This window comes from Crocuta crocuta, unplaced genomic scaffold (assembly GCF_008692635.1).
Source record: "Crocuta crocuta isolate KB4526 unplaced genomic scaffold, BGI_CrCroc_1.0 scaffold34, whole genome shotgun sequence".
Taxonomy (NCBI): Eukaryota; Metazoa; Chordata; class Mammalia; order Carnivora; family Hyaenidae; genus Crocuta; species Crocuta crocuta.
In genome coordinates this window covers 1414707-1440899 of record NW_027529635.1, presented here as the reverse complement: position 1 = coordinate 1440899, position 26193 = coordinate 1414707, and the positions used below count along the sequence as shown (strand labels likewise).

The 26193-nt window shown below is 38.0% G+C and overlaps 1 pseudogene; it reads right to left on the bottom strand.

Annotated features, from left to right (window-relative positions):
* Positions 1–2735: 2735 nt before the first annotated feature.
* Positions 2736–3574, bottom strand: LOC144230093 (large ribosomal subunit protein uL30 pseudogene; annotated as a pseudogene).
* Positions 3575–26193: the final 22619 nt, after the last annotated feature.

The window sequence follows — 26193 nt, the reverse complement described above, 5'->3', positions numbered from 1 at the left end:
GGTTACTGAACTATAAAGATAAAGAGAAATTCTTGAAAGTGCCAAGAACAACTAGAAAAGACCAAATCCCATAAGGCATACAGGCAGATGTTGAAATTAAAAAATAATGTAGCTCAAAGAAAAGAACAGGAAAAGATTTTTAAGGATACATCCTTCAGAATTACAAGCAAATTCCAGTTTTTTCTTGTAATCTATAGTCTTTACCAACACACACACACACACACACACACACACACCACATGCACAAACACATATGGGACATATTATACAAATACTCTGTTACAGTGGCTTGGGTGATTCTAAAATGTTGCATGTAAAAGATATTTCTGCTTGTGCAAATTGTGGATAAAAATATTGTGCTTTGATAATTAAGGATATCACTTTGTTGTACTGTGTGGCATGTTAATTTCACAAGGGTAACAAATCCTTTCAAGTTCTACTGGCCAATGGACATCACCACCACCACCACAATATCTGTTGATTGCAGAGCCATAGCTTCCAAAAGGGAGTTCTGGTATAAGTAAGAAATATCTTAGCCAATAGGCTCTTTCCCAGTCTGAAATTTTGAAGTATTTTTTTCAAATACAAATCTAGGATGTTTACATGTATTCTTATTCATTGTGCTGTCTTGGGCAGGTTGTTTTATTAATTTAAATCTTGATTCAGTCTTCATCAAAGTTTAGTGTCATTCAAAGTACGCTTTATTATTTTATATGTAATTTTTAATTCATTTCAAAATATTTTAAACAGAATAAGTCAGTGATAAAACTGAAGAGTAAGTCACATGAAACCTTCCTTTGATTGACATTTTCTACAGTCTACTATACCAGTTACCAAACTTTATTGTTCAAAAGTTTCTGACACAATCTTGCTAATACCACAGATTCCCAGTTCAGTAGCACACTAATTTTAAGCAAGCCCTGGAAACATGCATTTTTAAACAACTGAGAATTCCTCATAGATGGTCCTTATTCCTAATTTCATGATTTATTCCTCAAAAGGAAAGTGCGTTATACATAATGTATAAGTCTAAAGAGGCAGACATCCCTCTTCTCTTTCATATCATCAAATTCCACTACCACATTATTGACAAAAGTTTTCTATCTCTGTTGCTCCTTTGGGATCTCATTGTTATTTTTCTTGTTTTTAGCTTGCTTTCTTCCAAGTCTCTAAAGTTCATGTATCTACTAGAATAAACTGGTGCTTCAGAAGCATTTTTTCATGTCTCTATTAAGTCTTCTTGAGCTGCCACAACAAAACATCACAAACCAAGTGGCTTAGACAACAGCAATTAATTTCCTCACTGTGATGGGGGCTCGAGGTCCTAGGTCCAGCCCCAGAGAGCCTGGTAAAGGCTCTCTTCCTGGCTTGTATATGGCTGTCTCCCTGCTGTGTCCTCACATGGCCTTTCCTCAGTATGTGTGAACTGAGAGAGCAAGCACTCTAATGTTTCTTCTTATGTGGACACAAATCCCATCGGATCTTTGCTCTCACTTTATGACCTCATTTAACCTTACCTATTTCATCAGATGCCCCGTCTCCAGTTATAGCCAGAGTAGGAATTAGGACCTCAACATGTGCATTTTAGGTGGCACAGACATTCAGTCCATAACTATGCTGCTCATTTTTTCCCTATTATCCTCTAGTACGAAGTCCCCTTGCAACCATGGAAACCATCATAAAGTCAGGAAGTAAGCATGTCACATGCCACACAGGCGGTCAGCACTTTCGTGGTCTCAAACTTTTGGGTATTCAATGGATATTCATTAGGCATTTTATGTCATGAAAAATTTTAGCATCTGTCACCACCCTAACAATTACTTTAATTTGCTTCTGGATACTTGAAAAGTATTTTAATTTCAGGCAACAAATTTGATCTCTAATATTTCCATCACTTTTCAGTGGCCTGCGAACCCTTGACAGATCCCCAGCAATTATATTTATTCCACCAGGTGTGAATTTTAATAAGAGAGTTCCTAATTAAATATTAAATTGACTGAATATATACCTCAGCTGCTCCATTTAACTGAATGAGATTTTGTTTGCATATATGTATGGATATTTATAAACACCAATATTTTATTTTTATTTTTCACAAGTGTTGTCATGCCAAATCCCAAAAATGTACCCGCCAACAAGATTAACATCACTCATAGAAGAGGCAGTCATTTATAGACACACACACACAGGTTGGCAAAAAAAAAAGTACAAGCTTACATCTTTTTAATACAAGAATCTGAGAACATTCAGTTCCAAGTTAAATTATTTTCAAAAAATGTACCTGACACCAAAAGTATTCCAGAGACCTATATTCCCCCTTCCTAGGATGTTGGTTACTAGGAGAGTCATCTGGGACAAATGACAAATTCCATTCTTGACTTTCTTCAAAGACGGGTGTTGCATTAGATAAACTCTAAGTGCTTTTAAGGTTTCATTGCTATGTTTCTGTGATTTTATTGTATGAACTATGTATATATTCTAACTGCCTAGAGAGAAATCCATAGATAGATTTCTATGTACCCAACAGAATTTACCAGCCTTCCTTATACCATAAAGGAAGTAAAGAGACAAAATTAATCTCTCCAGAAATTTTCATGCAGGTTAGAAAGGTTATAAACAAAATGCTATAATAACTTCAGGCTTCATTTTTTGAAAGGATAAGATGCAGTCTATTTTCTCCTTGGGGAGGAAAAAAAGGTAAATCCAAGAGACATTCCATGAGTGGGATCAACTGGGATTTTTTTTTTTTTTTTAATTTCAAAGTAGCTGTTTATTAACTGACCAGATTACAAAAATAATCATGGTAGATACCTTAGTTCATTCTTCTAATAAGCCTATTGATCTGGTCTTCCCTGTTGCCAGCATCCCCACCTTCTACAAAATGGGTGGTCTTCTTCTTCATTCCCCCTCGTGGAGAAGATAACTTGAAGGGCCATAAAAAGTTGTTTGCTTCTTTGAAACGTTTTCCAACAGTGTAGATCTCATGAATCAGGTCCTCCATGCAGATGATGCCGTATTTACCAAGAGATCGAGCAATCAATGTGTTATCTGTCAGGGCGATTCGCTTCTTGTTGATTTTGCCATAACCCCGCTTGTAGATCAATTCATTCACGGACTTCAGGTTTGGGTACCCCCATGCTATATATGGCTCCACAATCCTTAACATGTTAACTGAAGCCTTGTTGAGCTTAACAAAAGTGCCATTGAAGATCTGGCGAAGGCGAAGGAGCTGCAACACCTTTCGAACCTTTGGGCTCACACCATTGATACCTCTGATCCTGATGACAAATGCCAATTTGGGCTCTGCGGGCACATAGAAGTTGCCAGCTTTTCTTGCCATCCGAGCCATTCGAATCTCAGTTCTGTACATCTGCCTGTATTCCTTGTGGTAATGCTTAGCCTTCTCATAAATAAGCTTCCTCCTTGCTTTTCGAAGCATCTTTTGGGCAAACTTCTTTCTCAGACGCTTGATCTTCAACTCTGCGAAATTCCTTCGCTGCTTCTTAAGGGTTTCTGGCACAGCAGGAACCTTCTTTTTCTTCTCTTCTGCACCCTCCATGGTTCCAGCCGGAAAAAGAGGCGGGATCAACTGGGATTTTATCACTACTGGTCATATGGAGAGGCTTTTCTGACTCATAGCTCCAGTGGTGGGACATGCATCCCATGGTAGAGTGAACTCTACTCTGAGAGTACAGGAGCAGAAACTGGAGAGGATAAGAGAGTATTAAGAAGGCATTTTGAGCTCCATCTGAAGGTTCTGGGTCTTTCTGGCCATTAGATAACACTATGGTGACTTTGCTATGTAAAGAGGGGCTTTATTTCTTGTTTTTATTTTTTAATGAATTATTACTAAAGGTTTTTTTCCTATAGAGAAGTGGATATGGCCAGCTCATGCATAGTGTTGTTTTAGGAATGTTACTGAAAAACTACCATAAAAATTACCTTTTGTGGATCAAATTAGGTTTTAATTATTTCTGGCCTTGAAAATGTATGGCAATCCTTCTAACTGTTTTGTTTTCCTCTGGTCTCTACTCTGATAGCTTTTAAAGCAAAGCTTTGATCAGTTTAAAAGCTGCAGAGAAACCCCATTGTCTGAGAAGACAGGAAATCCAAACAGTAATTTTGATACTTACTTCCCATATACAATTTATTAATCCATGAAATTTTTGTTAAGTACCTGATCTGTTTAGGCTTGACATACCTTAAGCTTCTACCTTGGGTATATTTAATATGATTTATATTTTGTAATTTTTCTGTCTTAGCACTCTCCTGCTTTTTGAAAAGTTTTCTTTTACTTTCACCACCTTAATACCAGATATATACCTACTTATCTACAAAGCTCAATATAAATGTAGTCTCCGTGTATTTGAACCAATTTCTTTGCTTCATCCAAGTATAAATAATTTGGTCTTTTTAACTAAATTTGTTTTTAAGTTATAAGGTAATAATACATTTTTTTGGTACCATAAAGAGAGGTAGCATGTGAAAGAAAAATAGAATGTCCCCTTTCATTAATCTTCCTATAGCACGTTTCATGTGCATTTTGTTTATGAATAGTATACATACAGAAAAGGCATAAATCATGAGTCTGCAACGTGGTGAATTTTCACTAAATGAACACACCTAGAAATCAGCTCCTGGATCAAGACACAGTATATTAGCAGCAAATCAGCAGTTCCTTATTTCTTCTACTGGCACATCCTCTCAAGGGTAATTGCTACCCCAGTTTCTATGATCTTAGATCAGTTCTTCCTCTTTTGAGATTTTTGGAATCATACATTACTAATCTGTGAGACTCATCAATGGGCTTACATGCGTTTGTATATGTATGTGTACATGCATGTGTATATGCATACATGCATGCATATGTATTACTTTGAGGTCAAGACCAAGAAATAGAAATGGTAGGTATACATATGGTACATTTTAGTGAATATTGCCACTCAACAGAAGTTGAACAATTTATAATCACATCAGTTTTGAGTTTCCAGTTGCTGAAAGTTGGTTGGATCTGGGTTTATTATATATATTTCTTACCCTTATTATATCAGTGGACTGAATACCTAGGACATTTTCTTCTCATGACAGTAGAAAAAGGAAAGAGGAATAAGTATAAAAATACATGTTTTTCCATCCTTGGTTGAGAACTTGTGTACTGTTACTTCTGTCCATGTTTTATTGGCCAAATGAAGTCAAATGGCCAAGCTTAACATCAGTATATGCCTATCTTAGAGGAAAGAGTTGAAAAATCACATAACACATACATGGATACAGAGAATAGTGAAACATTGGGAATATCAATGCAGCGTATCACAGTTTGCTCTCTTGGTGACATTTATTATATCCCTTACACACACAAAATGTATTCATTCCCCAAATCATTCCAAAAGTCTCATCTGATCCTGGTATTAGGCTCAATACCAGAATTTTATGCTTTATGTCAAATCACCATTTTTCATCCTCCTGTTTGAAATTTTGAGGAAAAAAATACAGTTCAGCACTATACATGCCTAATGCTGGAATAGAATAAATCAGAAGGATGATGAATAGGGAACACATAACAATCACTGTTTCATAGAAATTCTGAAATCTGAATGGACAAAAGTTGCTTCATCTGGCTATTCTTGGGACTTGAATGTTTCTTGATTGGGCTATGGATCTGTTCCTTGGGATGGTTCCCAAGTCTGTTGGTCTCCATGACTCTTTGATTCACCTCTGAAAGATCATTTTTTCCCATCATTTCTCTTGATCATCTCTTAAGTGACATTATAGAATGTATCATTCTTGGAACCCAAGATGGCTTGTTAGGCTGTTTCCTGGGTACTAAAGATATTAGGCCAGAGGATATTGTTTGGATTTGAATAGTTTTGGGCCAAACTAGGGATAGTTTTTCCATTACAACTTTTCAAAATCTTTGTGGGTTTTTTATATATTGGAATTCAGTAAATTATATATGAGAAATTACATCTACAGATGTTATGAAAACATGCTTCTCATTTTAGATTCATTTATGATTTGTTTTTATTTTCTTACGGCTTTTATGATCCCTACTGAGCAGTCAGCTCTCAGTCTCATTCTTGTTCCGTTGATGGTTATTTATCTTTTTTGTTTGTTTTTTTGCTAGCACCTTTTAAGATTTGCTCTTTGTCTTGAATTTTTAGCAGTTCTGTTATGATGGATGAGCTGATGGTCCAGTTTTTGTTTTGCTTTTTGTTATTTTTGTATTTATTCACTTGGGATTTTCAAAACTTGTTAAATTGGTACATTGATGTATGTCATAACTTTTGGAATAATTTCTTCATCTATTTCCTCCATCTTTTCCTTGATTAAAAAAATGTATTATTTTTAAGGTTCTTTGTGATTAACTGCAGTATCTTGGTCACCTATAGGTCTACTTTTATAGCTTCTTTTTTCTCCTTGCTTCAGTCTTGGGTTTCTGTCTGTTAGTTAAAAACTGTAGAAGTTTCAGATAATCTTTCCTCTCTCAAGAGTTCACCCATTCCTACACTAGGCACACAGGGTGGTGACTAATGATATTAATCAAATCTTGAGTGGTGCTAGTCAAGGCTAAACCAAAGTCCTATTAAGACTGGGTCAACTTTGGTCTTTACCCTGTCTTTCTAAGACTTTTGACTAACCTACTCTGTTCTATGGCACCCTGTCCTCTGACAGATCACAAACTCTAACCTTTGTCTGTTCAAATTTGTATTTAATTTCTGCTTAGGTTATGGCCTTCCTCCTATCAAGCAGAGCTGGAGTTCAGAAAATACACTAAGAGGATAATTAGCCATATGCTTCTCATCCCTTTAATATCTGCCAGAGTTCTTTTGTTCTTCTGTTGCTTTTCTGGATTCTAACTCAGATTCTTGGCTCTCTGCTCATAGCCAGAATCATTAAATGCCCCCATTTTCAGAGGATCAGTTTCTTTCTCTGGAGTTCTTTCTTTAATAAACCTTAGTAATTTTTTCTCATGCTGCCTCTTAATTGCATTCAAACAGATGATTTATGTATTTTGTTCAGCTTTTTTTTTTTTTTGCACTAGGTGTGTGTACCTACACATTGTATACACTACATTGTATACACAAAAATCTATTTTATCATATTGTATGGTAATCTACCTACATGCATTCATTTCTTTGAAGAAGTCATGAACTTCTTGAGGGCAGAAACTGTCACTGAATATTTTATCATATACATGACTCACAGTAGATTAGATATTTTACATATTTGGGGATGAATTATAGCACAGATTCCCTTGGGAATACAATAAATCATGTGAGCTTCAACCAGAAAAAATTCACATGCAAACATATCCTCAAATACTTCGCTACAACTGTTGCTGGTTTAACAACCCCTCAGTTTTGTTCATAGGCTTTAAGAGATCACATATTAAAAACCTGACAAATAAGTCAGTCACTTCCCTAGTTTCTATTATCACAGTGTCAGAGACCTATATTACTATGCAGAAGCATTATGTTTCTACAGCTATTATTTAAAAATGAAAATCCAGTGGCTGGTAAGATGATATATTTAATGAGCATTTGTGGAATTTGGTTGCCCAACATTCATATTTCCATGCTAAAATCAGCTTAATATACTTTGGAGAAATTTTATCTTTATTCAATTTACAGTAGTTGGTAAAGCTGCCCAGTGCCACCATTACAAAAGTCAGCAAGTAGGGGCGCCTGGGTGGCTTAGTCAGTTAAGCGTCCAACTTTCGCTTAGGTCATGATCTCACGGTTCGTGGGTTCGAGCCCCGTGTCGGGCTCTGTGCTGACTGCCAGCTCAGAGCCTGGAGCCTGTTTCAGTCTGTGACTCCCTCTCTCTCTGGCCCTCCCCTGCTCACGCTGTCTCTCTCTCTCTCTCTCTCTCTCCTAGAAATAAATAAAACATTTAAAAAAAAAAAAAGTCAGCAAGTATTCTGGAGGTGCCTTCTGCCTTATGGGTCCTTTGTCCAATTAGTATGTCAAGAGGTTAGACCATAACCTTTGTTTCATCAGTTGGATCCTCTCTTGCTGAACTCTGATACTTTACCTAAATGAGGCCAGGATACAATTAATGGTTGGAGTTCATTCTAGTATCATTGCCTGGAAGAGACAGAATAACAATTCCTGTTAATAAGACTTTCTAGAGTTTCCCAGTGGAATTTCTTCTATGGCTTCTCTATATTGAAAAGTGCCCTTCGTATCTCCTTCATAAACACATTTTCTTTTTTGCTTAAATTAAAGCGTCAATCAATATGCCCAGACACACCATTAACACATTATCAGTCATTAAGTTCCATCCAACCATAATCATAATTCCTGATTATTTACTTCCTTCTAGAAGAAGCAGAAGGAATCATAGAACACGTGAAATAGGACAGGACTATCTTAACTGGTAGAGGGACAGATGAACACCAGAGAGGAGAGTCATATAGCATACCACATGAGGGCAGCAGATATTGCTGTAAATTGAAGAGACTGCCAGATTCTGTAAGCTTAGCATTTTATCCCCACAGAATTAATTTTGAGGCTGATAACATCTACATCATCATCTTTGTCATCTTCATCCTTCATATGTGAATAAGGCACAATCATTTCTGAGCAGTTTATTGTACATTCACATGATGATTCTAATTTGGGGTAATAGAAATTGTAACATCAGAGATGTTAAGACATAAATTTTACAGTCCAGCAGCCATGTAAAGATTGAGAGTCCTTGTGACCTTCTTTTCAAAACTTTAGATTCTTTATCTTTGAAACGAAAATACATAGTAGTACTCTAAAGGCTAAATGAAATAGTATGTATAATGTGCTTGTCACAGAGCCCACTGTGTGTTAAGGACTCAAAAATGCTCAGTATTACTATTTTCAAAATTTTTTCCACTTCAAAATTAAATAAAGCATTAAAATGTGAAAGACCATCCAAATCACAAATAAAGTATGTAAAATAATAAGGCTATTTTTTTTGTCTCTGAGTTCAGAATTTCACCACTATTCTTTAATATGCATGTCAGTTAATTGGCCATCTTCAGCACATGAGGAGAAGCAGCAAAATTGTATTAAAGAATAGAATATTGTCCCATGAGAATTATGCTATTATTCTCATGTGGGAAATCACCTGAGAGAAATGAATCTTTATGAGAGACATTGGTCTTTACATCTTTACTCTAAATATCCTCTCGGGAAAAGACATTATTGAGTGTTACTGAATATATCTGGAAATCCCTGCAAATGAAATCTAAGCCTTCTAGGATAACTCTATGTTCGTGGAAATATGAAACAAGCCAGAACAGTCTTACTTGGAATGAATGGTTTTTGAATGCTTGAGAGGCCACAAAATATAAAAGGATTTCTTCATATAAGGAAGGAGATGTGTTTAGTGCATGAAAACACCATACATTCAATTTACTGTAAAGAAGAAAAATTTAAAGACGCTAACCTTATGATTTGAATTGACTTTATTTATTCATTTCAAAGAAGCCATTCAAAAAGTAATAGGCCCTTGTAATGAAAATAGGAAAATGGCATGAATAGGTGAGGCGTAGATTGTGGGTAAGGGAAAAGGAAAACATAGGCTTTGAGTTTTTGAAAAATGAGTAATATATTCATGAAATTCTAGAGGTCAGAAGTCCATTATTTTACTTTACGAGACGAAGAAATGAGTAATCAGAGAGGTTCATGACATTTCCAAGTCCATACTACTAGAGACAAAACTAAGTCCATACTTTCTTATTTGTGTATTATTAGTTTCCATCTTTCAACAGCACTTCCTCTTTCAAACTGCTTATCTGTTAACTTTGAAAACTAGCTATAAAAACCCAATAGCTTTTTAATAGCTTATTTATGGATTTTTAAAAGCTTAGCGAATATTTGTTCAGATCTGGTCTCAAATATGATAAGACGCGCGTCACATGTCCAAATGTGTATGCTTTCAACAAATGAAAACCATTGTAATGGGAGATTCAAGTACCTTTGGAAACATATAAGCAATATTTAGGAGATCAAAAGAGTGGTCTAGCAAATTATAAAGCACAGAATTAAAAATTCCAAGGAAATCAGGAAACTGACTTACTGGTAACAGCTAATTTCCGTTGCTGCTTGAATCCATTTACTGTTTCCAGTTCTGCACAAAAGTAATAGTAGACTTACTGAAATGTCTTTGTCTAAAAATTGTCTGCAGTTTCCCACTAATGAGGCCCGAAAATATATACTAGGTGAATTAAAGAATAAAGATAGATTTCTCATACCACCTCCAGAGTCTAAGTCACCATGATTTTTCATCTGACGCTCTGGTTCCCCTTCCTCTCTCCCCCTATCATCCTCCTTTAGCTACTTATCATTAGTAATCCATTTTGACTGTCTTTTTTTTTTTTTTTGGTAAAAACATTTAAAGGCTGCTGCTGTTTTTCAGAGATGTATTAGTGTGCCTACTACCTTGAACGTTGTATCATGTGCTCGATAAACTGCTAGTTTGGAGTCTGATTAGTATTTGCTTAAGGAGAACTCCATCCTCATAGGCTCCTATATATTTTGTGAGGAAATTGAGAAGGCAACGTGGTTTGACTACCTCATGTAATCTATCTGATTACACAATTATCAACTCTTTGGGTTTTTGATGCTGTTAAATTTATTTCCTTTGATCATCTACTGGCAGCTAGACTGAAGGACATTTTTAATTAAGATAATATTTTTGAGGAAACACAGAAAATAAGAAAGCATAAATGGGATTTGACTGCTGTTGCTCATTCTTTAGTTAGATAATGCTGTTGCTCAATCTTTAGGTAGATAATCAAATACCTCTATTTGTCTGTAAAAATTCAGCAGTCAGAATGTTTTAGTTTCTTGTGGCTGCTATATCAAATTATCACAAGTTGAGTGACTTAAAGCAGCAGAAATGTATTCTTTCATAGTTCTTGAGGCCAAAAATCCAAATTCAAGGTGTAAGCAGGGCTCTCTTCCCTATGGGGAGAATCTGTTTCTGAGTCCTTCCAGCTTCTGGTGGCTGTTGGCTTTTGACCTTTTCTGGCCTATTTGCTGCTCTACTCATTTTTCACATCTGTCTGCTCTTCTCTGTGTATCTGATATTCTTGTGTCTTATAAGGATACATGTGATAGTATTTAGGGCCTACTCAGATTATATAAACTAATCTCCTCATGTCAAGATTTGTAACTTAAATACATCTGCAGAAGGTTACTATAAGATAGTTACTATAAGATAATAGTCACAGATTTTAGAAAATTAGGTCTGGTAACTTTGAAGACTGCTGTTCATCTCACTACATAGAATTACAAGGTATTATATCAGAAGCCTACTAGAACCCCTTCCTGTATGAATATTTGCAGTGGCCTCCCAAAGAGGTGACTTGTTAAGAGTTTAAGCTATTTCATGGAATTGCTGTGTTGGCATTTATTTTGTTGGCCAAGTGACCTGTGAGGGCCTTAAATTAACACCAGCTCCCTCATACAAGTACTTTCCCTAGATAATAGCCTGCAGAGTCACAAGCACATGTACCTTCCTGATATGAAATCCCCAACAGCTCTTGTGATCAACCATCTGACAGAGCTTTCTCCTTGTGCATGCTGTAAGACCTCATGGAGCTTAGCAAAATACTACTCTTTTGATTTGAATTGAACAGTCTGGAGTTAATATGGAAACTCTCAAGCACTCTACCCATAGACCCTAATAAAGTTATATGTCCCAGATCTATTGCTTTCTCGATCTGCATTCTGTTTTGACCTCCCTGTATGGTCTCTCCAGGTGTATTTTCTCCAGGACCTATGAGTAATAAGCTTATTTATTTCAACTTCACTTGTAGTCTTTTATTGAATCATGGCTCACCACTGCACCATCTGTATTCTATTTAACAACTATTAATTTAACAAAGTCATAACGTGGCCTCTGAAATTTCTGTATGAGATTTTCAGGAACAGGGTACTTAGTACCTTCCTGAAAAGTTGCTCTGTTCATTTTTACTGTTAAAAAAATAAATGTGGGGCACCTAGGTGATTCATTGAGTTAAGCATCTGCCTCTTGGTTTTGGTTCAGATCATGATCTCACAGTTTTGGGTTCAAGCCCCACATTAGGTTCCATGTTGATAGCACAGAGCCTGCTTGGGATTTTCTCTCTCCTTCCTCTCTCTGTCCCCCACCCCCCATTCATGCCTGCGTGTGCTCTCGCTCTCTCTCCCAAGTAAATAAATAAACTTTAAAAATAAAATAAACAAACAGGGGTGCCTGGGTGGCTCAGTCGGTTGAGCGTCCGACTTTGGCTTAGGTCATGATCTCACGGTTTGTGGGTTCGAGCCCTGCGTCGGGCTCTGTGCTGCCAGCTCAGAGCCTGGAGCCTGTCTTCAGATTCTGTGACTCCCTCTCTCTCTGACCCTCCCCTGCTCACGCTGTCTCTCTCAAAAATAAATAAAACATTCAAAATATAAACAGATCCTTAGCAATGAGATGGTCTGCTTTGAGTCTTCCTACTAGTTCAGCAATAATCATGAATAATCTTCACCATGTATCTTCTAGTACCAAATCCAGCATTCCATTTAGTTAGGGCTAGGGGAACACAAGGAGCCTAGTACCACATGAAGATACAGTCTAGAAAGTATCTGAAAAAGTCCTAAAAGCCAATATGGCAAGTAAGTCTACCCTGACTACTCTGTGTTGGGTCAAGAAATGTGGCTGGGTTTCTGCCTTGGTTTCTTTAACTGGGACTAAAGTTGAACCTAAACCCAGCTTACTTTGATGAAATCTTCATAACTCTTTTGACCTTGTAATTTTAATATTTCTTCAAGAAATTGAATCTTATTTCCCATATATAATTTTCCTATATGCTTCTTAGCTACTAACTTGGATCTTGGTTTGAATAGACAAATCAGTTGAAAATACACACTTCTGCTGTGTTGCATGTTTAAACTATTGGATTGACCACTTTCAGTACCAGATTTATCCTGGAAGAAAGATGAATTAACATTCTACCCTTTTTTCATACCAGGAGCCAACCCTCCTCAGCCTTAGTCCATTTATTTACAGTACTACAAGTTATTTAATATTTGCAGTACTTTGAGGTAGGTACTGCCATTATTTCCATTTACAGAAGACACTTGGGAGCACAGTGATGTATGGAAGTCCATCTCTGAAATATGTTCTCATTTCTTCTTTTTTCTAGGTTTGACAACAACTTAACAGCTCTTCATCTTATGATGTTTTCTGTGGCTTTCCTTCCTTCTTTCTTTCCCCTCCCTTCTCATCTCATCCCCTCCTCTCTATTTCCTGCTCCACCTCTCCTCTTTACTGCCTCCTTTCTCCCTTCTGTCATTTCGTTACCCACAACACAAATTACCATTCTGTCTGACATTCTCTGTCTTTTGCTTTTGCCTCAGTCTCTCCCTCTGTCTCTCTTTCCTTGCGTCCCCTAAAAAGGATTTGTCTCTAAGTCTGATGTCTCCAGTCTGTCTGAACAAAGAACCAAATTCTGTCCCAGATTTTCTTCTATCTCTATCATTTATTAAGGGTCCAAACAGGGCCACCTTAACTTCCCTTTGGGAAAGTATAACATTTAATGACCATTCTTTTTTCTGCTATTTTTCAGACACTGATGGCATGGTCTAGTCTCTTTCTAGAAGTATAATAGCATCGTAGCACTGTAGATGATGCTACACTTTTACTGTAGATGATGATAGCACTTTTACTTCCCTTATTGTGATCCAGGTTCAACAGCCCCTTTGTTCTTACTATAACAGGACAAACTCAGATGTTTGAAATATTCCCACTCTTAGAGTCTTTACATTTGCTGCTGCTTGTACATACACTGCTTTTTATCATGCTTAAATTTTCATGGCTTATGTATACTTTTAGAAGTGCATCCTTCCACTCTGTGCTCAATGCCACTGTATCGGGGGCCTTCCATGACAGCCTTATTGAAAATACAATGCTCTAGCATACTCTCTGCCCAGAGTTTTCTTTATTTTCCTTCACAACACTTATCACCACCTAATGACGAGCTGTTCTCTTTTGTTTTGTTTTCCATCCTCTCTATGAGAATAAGGACCATGTCTGTTTTATATTCTGCTGGATCCCCAGATCCTGGAATGATGATGGCACATGTTAGGTGCATATTTGTCCAATGAATAAATGAAAATATAATAAGCTTTTTTGAAAGCTATTGTTTGAGATTGGAGTGATTGTATATATATATATACATGTAAATACACATGTATATATATACATGTAAACACACACACACACACACACATATATATACAGTTTTTTTGAGAAGCACAGAAAATGACAGGTGAGCTTGTGGTGGTGTTAGCACTCTTCCATGCCTCTACCATGACAGCTGCACAGGAGTCTGTGGCTTGTGTTCCTAGGGGACTGGTGATCACTCAGAGCCATTTATTAGATTTCCTTGGAGTAGTGGGTAAATTATAATGTGTTATATAGGAAAATGCCTTGCCCTGATAATTTAATATATTCAAAGACAATTTTTCAAGATTATTCGTCTGTTATATATGGTATACATATTATGTACACATGCATATTAGAGAGCGATTTAAAAAAAATAACATCTAGAAACCACTTGCCATAGCACATAGTCCCTGGAACTCGGTAAAGATGACTTCCAGGGCTGCCCTTGGGGTCCTCCCCTCTCTGTGCACCCCACTCACCTTGCCCAGATGATCTGTCACAGAAGAACTTACCATCAGAAAGAACCCAGTTGAGACTCGTAAGCTCCCACCACCAAGGTAATTGGGGCGTCTGTGCCTGTGTTTGTTTGTAAGCCTGGCTTGTTACAATCTGTACACATGTTTTTCAGCAGATGTTTGACATCATTTTTCTCCCAGCACAGACGGTATCTACCTTGATTTGTGGTGAGATGTAGCTTTGGGCTGGGAACTGCCATTCCAATCAGTGCTGCAAGAAGCAGTTTCCCCGCAGCCTCATGCTGCTACTCCTAAAGGGTGATTCAAATCCTTACGCTGTACGTGGGAGGGAACATGACAGTTTAATTTAAATACTTCTGCCAATGCACTTGGTTCTGAAAGACACGTTCTCTGACGTGCACTCATGTGCCTGTGCTGTCACTCTACCTGTGCAGTCTCACCTGCAGACTGACAGACAGGGGACGAGATGGGTCTGTGTTCTAAGTCAACATGCTGTATCACCAGAATAGTGGGAAAGAGGTTGACTTCTGGAAGCAGGCCGTGTTCAGATGCTGACTCCACAACTACAGCTATGTGGCCATATACCATCAACTTAACCTCTAAGAACTTCATCTGTAAAATTCAGATGACCCATAGCAGTACCCATTTCCTCGAATCATTGTAAGGATTAAATTGTCTCTCTCAAGTGAAACACTTAGAACACTCCCTAGAATTTAGGAAGTTTTAGTAAGTATAAATGATTGTTATCAGGCATAGAAGTTTAAGTGGAGCAGTAGTTCAGAGAGCAAGCAAAAAAGATCATTTAGAAACCTGGAATGCCTAGTGCAGACAGACATGTAAATAACATTAATGCAGAGCAAGATGGTATCAGAAACCAAATATACAGGGGCGCCTGGGTGGCTTAGTCAGTTAAGTGTCCGACTTTCGCTTAGGTCATGATCTCGCGGTTCGAGGGTTCGAGCCCTGCGTCAGGCTCTGTGCTGACTGCCAGCTCAGAGCCTGGGGCCTATTTCAGAGTCTGTATCTCCCTCTCTCTCTCTGACCCTCCCCTGCTCACGCTGTCTCTCTCTCTCTCTCCTAGAAATAAAATAAAAATATTAAAAAAAAAAAAAAAGAAACCAAATGTACGTAAGCAAAGGCATGGCCTCCAAGGAGAAGGAATAATTCATTGGAGGGTGATGATATAAGTGATTAATGTTTCATAGAGAAGAAGCTCATTTCATTGAGACCTAGAAATAGAGTCAGATTTAAATAGAAGGAAACAGTAGTTGACATTCTAATAAAAGACTGAGATGTTGTTAAAACTCTCTTTCTTAATATGGGAAACTCTGAGTTTAGAGCTTTTGTTCCATTTGAAGGGTCGTTTGGGCTTATAAGTGAGGAAATTGTATTCACGTACAGCCATGGTCACAGTGAACTAAGGACGGAGAGAGGAAATAGCATTTGTCCAACAATTACTACACACTGATAGTGCCAAGCAATTAGTTTTTAACTCTACCATAAGCTTCCAGGAGGGAAAGTAGCTGTATCCATTGCATAGATGAGAAACAGAAACTCAGGGTGATTAAATAAACCAAACTTCCCCTAGCTGGTAGAATCCGGATTGTAAACCCAGATTTACATTGTTATACATTCTGTTTTCTTTCTACATGGTCACACTACCTGCTATTAGATGCTAAGAGCCATCCTTTCTGCATGGATGTACATTCCAGATTCCCTCTTATTAACTGGTTCTGCGTGACACATCTTTTTTCATTTCACAGCATACAGAGGACATAGTGATATTCGTGGGGCATACTGAGAAAACCCGATGAGGCTACTCCCAGTCTCTGGCTTCCATAAGCCCTGCCTGGTATGAGGAAATGTGTAGCAAAGATCACTTTTGACCTTTCTGCAGGTGCATGTTATAATTCTGGGGTACAGGAGGACAAGGCATTCAGTTGAGTACCTTTGTCACTTCTGCCCCTGTGACTTCCCCGGGGTTTCACTCAACCAAAGGAAGACGGGTGGCACTAGAAGCTCAGTGGCCCACAAATCCAAGAGCCCTGCCGTGAGCCCTGCTTAGGAAGCTACCCGCAATTGTCCTTTGCCACATGAGTGACAGCTCGATGCAGAATGCATTTCAGAAAACGAGCATACTCTGCAACACCATTCTACAATTTGTGCCATGAGGACCATATGTATTTATATCACACCAGTGGTAATGTTTAAAAGAAAAACCTTTTAAGTCAGTTTTCACATTATTCCAAATGATGGAAAAAGCTCATTTTGTTTCTCTCTTAGGGCTAGGAAGGCAGTCTTGTTATTCCTCACCAGTCGTCAGAAGGATCTGGTGTTTCTGCACTTGTGGCGAGCATCCTTTGGGATGTGCAGAGAGTCTGGGACACATCTGCTGTGATCAACAATCCTTGTGTAACTAGACTCACAATGGTGTGCCTTTCTCCTTCCTGGCTGAGCAGACTGAGCATCCCTTCCACGTTTGGGTATATTTATAATCCTGTATCCACTTGTGTTTGGGATTTATTTCATGATCTGCTCACTAAAGCTGTTGACTTCATCAGGTCTGTTCTGTGGGAACAACCCCTTTCTTCAAATCTAATGATTAGTCTTTGACACTTACCTGTACTGCAAATGAAAATTTATGTTTTAGACCTTCTTTCATCCAAGTCTTGGAGTCTCGTTCTGTTACATGACTTTCAGACATACACAGACACATGCTGACATAAACACGTCCATGCCTATCAAGTTGCTTTGAGATACAGCCTAGACAGAGCTCCCCATCTCCTGATTACCTGGGTGAGCAGCACTGGAAGAAGCAGGGTGGATTCCCTATATACTCTCTCTCTCTCTCTCTCTCTCTCTCTCTCTCTCTCTTTCTATCACGTTTATATATAATCAGTTTTGCTTTTGAGACAAAAATGAGACTCAGAAAAGTTAGCAAATTCGGTAAAGGTAAGGACAAAGAAGACAAGAACCATTTCAGTTTTGGCAGCTGGGTAGAAAATGTGGGAGGAAAGTGGGTGGATTCCCTATATATCACAGCTTCTGACTCAAAAAAGAAAAGATAATTTAACTTTTATACAACATGTTAAAATTTGTACAGTGTTCCTTATATCCTACTATCTCTCTCTTTTTTGAGCAAGAAAAAGTTTTGTATCCATATCTAGGGGTTTCAAGAAGAGTCCTTTCTCCACTCTACTCACTCTGTACCCACCAATGCTACAGTCTTTTTAAGAGACCAAAATTCTAGAAGCACTAGTGTTTCATGCATTATCATAAGCTTCCAGGAAGGGGTGTTATTGTCTAAGCTAAGAGAATTCAATTACTAAGATTGTTGTATGGCAAATTCAAGTTACAGAAAATGTTGAGAGGGCTTTCTAGTGACAGCTGAGGGATGGTAAGGGACTGAGGATCCAAAGGGATTATAAAAGTGCAGTTCATTAGGACTTTGAATGGGGAAAGTAGAGGAAATTCTTTGGTATTCTTATCAAGAAAATTGACAATGGGCTAAATGTAATATTTGTATTAATGAGAGACACGTAAAAAAGATTAACTAGTGCTATTATAGTCTTACATATTAGTGTACAGAATTATAAATAATATTTCAATATCAAGAATTGACTAATGATATGGTAAGTGGCAGAATTCTAGCATAGAGGAAAGAAATACTAACCTTGTTTGAAGGCTACCACTCCCCTTCCGAATGAGAAGGAAGAGTAAGAAAGAGGTTTACAGGACATAAGCCATTGCTGTCCGCATCCTATGCATCCCAGGAGGCTCTATGGAATATCAAAGTCAGGTGTAGGGAGGGGGGAAAGATTCGTTATTATCAGCTACTTTTGGCTAGAAGGCTAAAAACTGCTAGCTTTTAGTTTTCTTGGAGAAAGTCTCTCCTATCACTCAATTCCTCATCACCTAGGGAATAGAAAAGTAGTCTTTTGGGAATATATTTTGTGGTTTACTGTTCTCACATCACACACAAAACACACACACACACACACACACACACTCACACACCACACCACACACACATACAGATACCCTGTTTGATCACATAGACCTCTATAGATTGCCTTCTATTTCTAAAGAGAGAGTTTCCAATACTTAGATCCTCTAACCTCTAACCTGGATTCCAGGTGAGAGAAAAAGGGACTTCATATCCACTTAACCTTAGATCAGTTAGAACTGGGGAGAATATATAAAGAGGTAGATGCTATTTCTAATTATAAGGCATCTTCCACTTTAAAGGTCGTAGACATGTGACCCTCCTACCCCAGGCTCAACATCAAGAGATGAGAGGAATTCAGAACCTTCAGAAGACCTAGAAGGAACCCCAGTCTCTCTTTCTCTAAATGTTTAAATCTCCATAAATTTTGCAGTCCCTTTTATTCTGTGGTTTTCTCTCCTAGCATAAATTTCATGGCCAGTCACCAGTCATTACAATTGCTTAGTTTTTGCATTCATCTTCAATTCCCTGATTCTTTTTCATTTATTAATATTTTTTGACAAGAGAAACATTTTGGCTAAACCCAACTCTTCCCATCCCCAGTGCTATGCCCATGCACTTGACTGTGCCTGGAACAAAACTTCTAGATCATACTGCTTGGTCCCACTTTAAACTCATGACCACATACTTTTTTAATATTTTTTATTTATTTCTAGGACAGAGAGAGAGACAGCGTGAGCAGGGGAGGGTCAGAGAGAGAGGGAGTCACAGACTGAAACAGGCTCCAGGCTCTGAGCTGGCAGTCAGCAAAGAGCCTGATGTGGGGCTCGAACCCACGAACCGCGAGATCATGACCTAAGTGAAAGTCGGACGCTTAACCGACTAAGCCACCCAGGCGCCCCTTTGACCACACACTTTTAAGTGTGCCCTGAAAGGTACTCAGCAGCCATACCATATACTGTTCGTGACTCACTCTCTTTCTTACCTCTGTTCTCTGTGTATGACTTTGCTTCTGACTTCACTGAGAAAATTGAAGCAATCAGAAGATAATTTTCCACCCACATCCACCCTACCTATGGACTCAACCAAAATATGACTGTTGTTTCTGTAGTTGAGCTATCCGCATCCCTAACTAAAAATCAATACCTATTTGCTCATGAGATTCTATCCCCTTCTGCCTACTCAAAAGGTATCAAGCAATTATGCCCTCTGTTTCCAGTGTAGGAGATCTTTTCCTCTGTGCTGGACCATTTCTATCAGTAGTCAAATATGGTGCTATTTTTCCCCCTTTGAAGAAAAAAATCTTAGGGTTATTTCCCTCACCATTTTTTAAAATTTAAGTAATCTCTGCACCCCATGTGGGACTCGAACCCACGATCCTGAAATGAAGAGTTGCATGCCCTTCCAGCTGAGCCAGCCAGGCACTCCTCCCCTATAAGTTCTATATACTATTTCTTCTCTTCCCTTTACAGTCTATGTCCTTAAAACCATTGTCAATTCTCTTGCTTCTGATTTTTCTTCTTTTCTCTCTTAAATTTTCTGCCGCAGGCTTTCCATCCCCTTCAATGATAATGTCCTTGTCAAGATCTTGGTGATACTAAAGCCAATGGATTCTTCTCAGTCTTCACACTTAGATAGGCACTTGCTACTCTAAGCGCGGTTGTCTCCCTGCTCCTTGACACAGCCTCATCATTTAGCTTTCAGAACGTTATTTTCTTTGCTTTCCTCCTATCTCACTTGTTACTCCTTTTCAGCCTTCCTTTGCAGGTTCATCCTCTTTTTCTGAACCCCTTACAGTTGTTTTGTCCCAGAGTGCCGCCGCCCTTTAGCCCTGTTGTTTTCTTCCTATCTCCTCCTTTGGTGATCCCATCTGGTCTCCAATCTAGTGCCACAGTTGGCCAGATTTATACCTCCAGACCAGACCAATGTCCTGAACTCCAGGCTGATAAGTATAATTGCCTGCTCAACATCACCAGTTGGATGTATAATGGACATCTCAAACTTCATGTTTCTAAAACTGAAATTCTGATCTTCCTCCCAAATTCCTCCCAAATTGTGTACACACACACACACACACACACACACACAACTATGTGGGTGTGGTCTATTTACTTTTTATGTCATTTCTCTATAATGTGGGCATCATAATAGCAGAGGTTTTATGTTCTTTTTTAGTGATATATCTTGATTTTCCAGAATAACGTTGGGCTTACATTAAGGGCTCAATAAATATCTGTGGAATAAATGATTGAATGGGTGATTGGGCTGGCTATTTTTAGCTTGTTCTGCATAGTCTTAGAGGATGTAGAGAGAGGATATAATATTTGTCATCTAAATGGACTAGATTGGAGTCCCTCTCCTGCCATTTTTAATAGTGTGAACGTGGGTAAGTTATTTAAGAAAATCAGCATAATCGCCCCGCATTGGGTTCTATGCTGATAGCTCAGAGCCTGGAGCCTGTTTCAGATTTTGTGTCTCCCTCTTTCTTTCTGCCTCTCCCCCACTTGCACTCTGTCTCTCTCTGTCTCAAAAGTAAACAAGCATTACACAAAAAAAAGAAACTCGGCATAATAGTATATACATCTCAGGCTTGTTCTAAGAAAGGAAAAAGAAATAAGTCAAGTACTTTCATAGTGCCTGATACATAATAAGTACTCAATAAATGTTGGCAATTACTATGTACTTTGTAAATAGTAGCTCCTTTCATTTTGCATGTCTTTCTGGCTTCAGAGAGAAGTAGATAGATAGTGACTGTGTTCCTTTGAGTCAGCATTTCTGAGGCATCTGGGACTAAGAACAGCTTCTTATCAGATTGTGTCATAGTGCACCTGAATTTAATGGGTGGGTACATTGTTTGCACAGAAAAAGAAAAGGCATTTGTCTCTGTGTGATATTTGTGTCTGATTAGCAACAACAATTGCTTCTCCATTTTCAAGCAGTGTATATTAGATGAAAATGAGATTGAGTTTTCTTTCTCTGACAGACTGAGTACAAGCCTTTTAAAGGTAAGAGCAAAATACTCCTACACAGGACATGAGTTCCATTTCTTTTAGATAGGCTGTTATAATACAAAGAACGTCAAGCAGCTCCAGTAAACAAAGAGTTTCTTACAATGGCATGGGATGGATAGACAAAAGTTAAGAAAAGTGTTCCAGGTTGGTTGGGCTAGACGTTCAAAATGGAAAACGGGCCAAATTGAGGGACACTCTGGTAGGATTTCAGCTGGATTTTTTTAAAGTAGGCTCCATGCCCAGGCTCAGGTCATGATCTCATGGTTTGTGGGTTCGAGCCCCACATCTGGCTCTCTGACATTCGCAAGGAGCCTGCTTTGGATCTTCTGCCTCCCTCTCTCTCTGCCCCTCCCCCACTTGCTCTCACTCTCTATCTCTCAAAAAATTAATAAACACAAAAAAAGTTTTTTTAAAGCAGTCTCCATGTCCAATGTGGGGCTTGACTCACGACCCTGAGATCAAGAGTCACATGTTCTATTGACTAAGCCAGCCAAGCGTCCCCTCCCTCTGGTGGGATTCAAATAGAAACAGTACTACTTCTAAGGCCTCTCAATCTCTCTCTCTTTTAAAATTTCTAATTCCTAGAGATTAGTTGAAAAAAATAACAGAATTTTTTTTTTGAAAATTACACAAACAAAAAATCTCACTAAAATCTTGAGTTTGGATCATGTTACTCTATGGAAACAGATTACAAATGCAATGAGAATCTGATGGAGATCCATATATATTTCTCTGAGTTTGGCAAAGACAGTTTGGTAAGAAAAATGACTGACTACAGAGAACGGGAAAAAAAAAAACTATACAATTAAAGACTGTGTCCCTAGAATGAAAATAAAGAAATAAATTGAAAAGCAAAACCAAATAAAAACAAAAAGGATTTAAAGGAAAGAAAGATATGTTCTTTCATGGTACCATAATATATTAGAATGTAAAGGGATCTGTTGAATCATTATTTTTTCACCATAATTTTAAGTGAGGAAGTTGAACATCAGTTTTAAATGTCGTCCATTGTCACATGAGGGGTGTGCTAAGCACCAATATCCCAGGACTTCGTGCTCAGCACATTGTTCTCCACTCATGCCTTCTTCCCTGGTGTATCTTAAGAGAGATGGGGATGCTGGCTTACTGACTTCTGAAACAGACAAAAAATGACTCAAAGAGAAAAGTGCTCTTGAGTGTGGACAAGCTCCTTAAGCATTGGTCATGAAACATCAATGTTAAAGCTTAAAAAGAAGATAATTCTATTCAGGAGGATTTTTGCCAAAGCTAGACTGGAATCCCAGCCCTTAGAAGTATGGCAGTGTCAGATGGCAGGACACTTACCATGAAATGGAAAGTAAGTATCTAGCTCAGATGATTCATGACATGATTCATGCAGAATCACTTAACCTTGTGCCTGATACATAAGAGGTGCTCAACAGATACTCCATGACCTTCACTTATGTGCTCTTTCAACTACAACATAGCTTGTCTCTCACTAAGGGCCTCACCTGAGAGCTCAAGGCCAAGCCAGGTGAAAATCATATTTACATTTATATCATTCAGACTCTTGGAAGGAAACAGATGGAGTAATGCTTGGATAATGTATTATTGGGGTGCCTGAGTGTCTCAGTTGGTTAAGTGACCAACTCTTGATCTCAGCTCAGGTTGTGATCTCACAGTTCATGAGTTGAAGCCCTCATCTGGACTTTAACTGCGGAGCCTGCTTGGAGTTCTCTCTCTCTCTCTGTCTTTCTCTCCCCCTCTCTTACCCTCCCCCTCTCATTTTCTTCCTCTCTCTCTCTCTCTCTCTCAAGATAAACAAATAAACATTTTTTAAAATATTAAGAAACAGCATGGAATTGTTACTGGCTGTAGGCCTGAAGGGGCAAATGGAATGAACAGTTACTGTAATCCAGAGAAAGAAGAGTTACAGCAATAAAGTAGACCTGGGTAAAAAAAAAGATGTACTTTATTATTTTTTAATTAAACTTTTTGCTTTGAGATAATGCAGATATACATGCAGTTGTAAATAATACATAGAAGTCTCGTGCGACCTTTACCAAGTTCCCCCCAATGGTAACATCTTGTAAAACTAGTACAATATCACCACCAGGGTATTGACGTTGATACCTTGGAGATAAAGGATATTTCCATTGCTATAAGGAACCCTCATGTTGACTTTAATAGCTATACTCCTTTTTTTTTTCCATCCCCTCAGTGTACTTAACCACAGGAAGCCACCAATTTGTTCTGTAATTTATATAATTCCATAATTTCAAGAATGTTATCTAACTGGAACTTTGCAGCCTGAAAACTTTTGGGGTTGACATTTTTTACTAAGTAATTCTCCAGAAATTTATGTAGATAGTTGGGTGTATCAATATTCTGTTTTATTGCTGAGTAGTATTCTGTGATATGGATATATCAAAGTTTGTTCACCCATCCAGGTGTTGAAAGACATTTCCATCTTTCTAGTTTTTGACTATTATGGATAAAGCCAAATAACATTCATGCATAAGTTTTTGTGTGAACGTAATTTATTGTGTCTCTGAGATAAATGTCTAGGAGTGCAATTGCTGGGTTATAAGGTAGTTACATGTTTAGTTTTTAAAGAGACTATAAATCTGTTTTTCAGAGTGGCTGCACCATTTTTCATGTTCCCTCCAATATATGAGTGATCCAGTTTATCCATTTCCTTACCAGCATTTGGTGTTGTCACTATTTTCATTTAATTTTAGCCATTCTTATAGGTGTGTATTGATATGTCATTGTAGTTTTACTATGTATTCCTCTAGTACCTAATGATGTTGAACATCTGTTAATGTGCTTATCTGTCATCTTTACTTCCTCTTCATGAACTGTCTCTCCATGTACATTTGCCTGTTTTTTAATTAGATTGTGTTTTTTGGTTGTTTAAGGGAATCTCTGTATGTTTGTACAGTAAATCCCATGTCAACTGGAACCAGATTGATTTCATTTCATTGCTGTATAAGGTACCATCCCAAAATCTGAGTATTTTTTACCTGGGGGGTCCTTCTTATTTTTATCTGGGGGGGGTCCTTATCCTCTTATTTTCTGAATGCTCAACTTGGCATTTCTGATAGTTGTAATATGAATCAAGCTCTATTCAATGCCAAGGGAGTACTGGCACAATTTGCAGAAAGGGAGGTGTTCCTAGAAATGAAGCACCTGGGAAATTAGAACTCTTTTTTAATTTAGTACTTCAGTGAGAGTCTTACAAATGGAATATGAATTTCAAAATGTCCCTCCTGAAAGAAAAGAATGTTCCTTGCTGTTGTTTAAGTCTATTTCGAATGTTGCTTACTCTTTTTTGATTGAGAAAGATGGAAAGAGCCTGTCAAATCTCCCAATTAGTTTTCCATTTTATTTTACATTCCATTAAGGAAAGACATGGAGTAATGCTTCCAGTGAAACATGTGCTTAATCATGCAGGGCTATTGCCTAATTTCTGTGATTCTCTGAGAAAGCTGTTTAGGGACTTAATTATATGCAAGTTTATTTTTGTAGGTGCCACGGAGAGTATTGGGCATTTAAAAGGAGGTCATGGCTTTTTATGTATAAATATACAGACCTTCCTTGATTTACATTAGGGTTATGTCCTGATAAATCAATCGTAAGTTCAGAATACCGTAAACTAAAATGCATTTAATACATCTTAATCTATCAAACATTGCAGCTGAGCCAAGACTACCTGAAATGTGCTTAGAACACTTCCATTAGTCAGCAGTTGGGCAAAATCATCTAACACAAAGCCTTATTTTATTTATTTTTCTTCACAAAGCCTATGATAATAAAGTATTGAATGTCTCATGTAATTTGTTCAATACCATACTGAAAATGAAAACCAGACTGGCTGTATGGGTACAGAATGGTTGTGAGTGCCTCGATGATTTACCCTGCTAATCATCTCACTGGCTGGGTGCTGCAGGTACTGCCCTGCCCAGCATCAAGAGAGAGTGTCAGACTGCATATCACCATCCCGGGAAAAGATAAAAATTCAAAATTATAAGTTCAGCTTCCACTGAATGTGTATCACGTTTGCACTTTTGCCAAGTCGAAAAATCCTAAGTCAAACCATCATTAAGTTGGGGATCATCTGTATTTTATAAAAGGAGCCCCAGGAGAAGGTGAGGATGATTTCTCTTATTTCACTAAAAGGAAAATATCACTGAAAGAGATTTTGTGACCTATCTGCTCAATCCTTCCTTAGTACAGGTGATTCCATTATTATTCTAAATCATAAAAACGGGGAGAATGAGGAAGTTTTCCTGACCAAAGACTTTAGTGATTGTAACTTGCCTACAGGGTGAAACCAATGCTCCCTATCAGGTGATGCGGAGACTGTCATTTGAGCCCATCCTGCCTTTTAGGTGTCCACTCAGACTGCATTTCTGTGTGTCCCATGTGAGCACACGGTCACACTATCCACACTTCTATGCATTTGGTGTCTGCCTTCTGTAGATGCTTCTCAGTAGAATTCGAAGGACCCATGGGACTATGGCCACAAGGGCAGATCTTGAAAATGTTTACTTTTTCATTCCATTAGTAAGTAAGATGGACTTTGAATACACAGATTATCTTATGT